This window comes from Mandrillus leucophaeus, unplaced genomic scaffold (genome assembly GCF_000951045.1).
Source record: "Mandrillus leucophaeus isolate KB7577 unplaced genomic scaffold, Mleu.le_1.0 Scaffold33, whole genome shotgun sequence".
Lineage (NCBI taxonomy): Eukaryota > Metazoa > Chordata > Mammalia > Primates > Cercopithecidae > Mandrillus > Mandrillus leucophaeus.
In genome coordinates, this window is record NW_012103476.1 from 2,368,034 (window position 1) to 2,370,038 (window position 2,005).

At 32.2% G+C, this 2,005-nt stretch overlaps 1 protein-coding gene across 1 annotated transcript in view; it reads left to right on the forward strand.

The window, feature by feature from the left end:
* The window catches only part of NCAM2 (neural cell adhesion molecule 2), a 422,844-nt gene that overhangs the window by 53,147 nt on the left and 367,692 nt on the right, over positions 1–2,005 (forward strand). The window lies entirely within an intron of this gene.

The window sequence follows — 2,005 nt, forward strand, 5'->3', positions numbered from 1 at the left end:
ATTTATAAAGAGAGTTGCTGAGTTCTGATTATATCTCAGGACTTGACCTAAACTTTTTAAATCTATAAACTCATATACTTTTATTTTATAAAGATGTGAAAACTAGAATAAATGGACACACAATTTAACTAGTTCAAGTTAGTTTAACTAGTAAGGGGCAAACCCATCCTTATCCTTATTACTCTGTTGTACACTCAGTGTTTCCACAGAGTGCAATAGCACTAATAAATCTACTGGTAGCTATGGTATTAAATTTGTACAAAATTGGTAGCTATGATATTAAATATGTACAAAATTAAATTGAGAAACACAAACTTGACAGATTTAAATATTTTATTTTATATTTTTAACTTTTAAATATTTAATTGACAAATATGGGCTGAAAAAAATATCTATTTTTTCAAGGTATACAATGAGGGTGATTTTATATATATATATACACACACACACACATATACACACATTGTCTAATAATTACTGCAATCAAATTAGGTAACATCCATCACCACTCATGTTGTACATAAGATTTTCTGAACTTCTTCATCTTTTGCCTAAAAGTTAGTACCCTTTGACCAATATATCCCCATTTCCATCGCCCTGAGCTTCTGGCAACCATCATTTCAGTCTCTGCTTCTATGAATTCAAATTTTTTAGATCTGTATATAAATTAGATTATGCAATGTTTATATTTCTGTGTGTCCAGTTTTATCTGTGAAATGAATGATAGTGAAAGGAGTAGAGAGGATGTTATGAGTTTAAGATTAGGGAATGAGTGTTACAGCAACCACTGAGGAGGTATAGAAATGGAGAACAGAAACAAACATCATTCATTTGTTCGTATTGCTATATTTTGGTAGGAAACAAACAGAACCTCAAAGAAATAAACATGCATAAGTATGTAAAATTGCTAAGATGCAGGAAACATAACCCCCAACTTAGTGTCCTAAACTATAGAATTAAGGGGAAAAATCTGAATTTTAAAAGTATGCCATGTTTACAACTTTCAGTAAAATTGTTCTACAGATAAAGCTTTGGGTATGTATCTCATCCTTAAAGACCTATACAGAAGTGCATGCATAGAAAATGAAATATTCAGTTAAAAACAGAGTTCAAAGGAAAAGCAGAATAATTAATGAATGTACATTTTTCTTTTCAATATCACTATATTTTTGCTTCTATTATGACATGAGATTCTGTCTGTAGCAAATCATCCCAAGGGCATAAAACTCTACAAATTGACATTAATATAACACCATTAGCAAGAACTAGGTTTTTATATGATAAATGAAAAGCAAAATCTAGAATCTGAAAGACATTTTCTATTTTGTAGAAAATGATAAGAAAATGATATGACTAAAAATTATTCTGATGTGTGTTTGATCAACTGACTCTTGAACATGTATTTTGACAGCATGTGCAGTACTCCAGACATGATTGCTGTAGCTATAATGCATTCTCCAAAGTGTAAAATGAAATGTTAGACTCTGGTAATAGTTTCTCAGTTTTATACATTCAAAAGTGCCAAACCTAGGAATTAAGTCACTGAATGATGAAATAAAACTGTGATCTCATTGATCATATGTACTTATAATGAGGACGGAGAGGTAGTTTAAAATTGTGACACAGGTGATTAATATCTGAGTTTAAATAATTAAAATAATCTGACTTCTTAAAATATATTTTACATTCTCGGTCAACTTTAGCTGGATCAGTGTATGAAGTTTTTGTAATCCTACATGATTTAAATTCTAACCAAAAACCCTTTGGTGTGATTAAGGTCCTGTGGCATGATAGACACTGAGAAACCCCACTCAGTTCCCGCTTTAAGAAAGAATTTGCTGTTCCTCCTTCTGTGAATTTTGTCAGACTTAGCTGTCAGCACCTCTAAGGACTGCCTCAACCGCAGAGAGCTACCTCACCAGGAGTCATGTCCTTCCTGGGGTAACCCACATCCAATAACTGATTGAGGCTGGGCAAAAAGGACTGACCATTTCTTCCCAACACA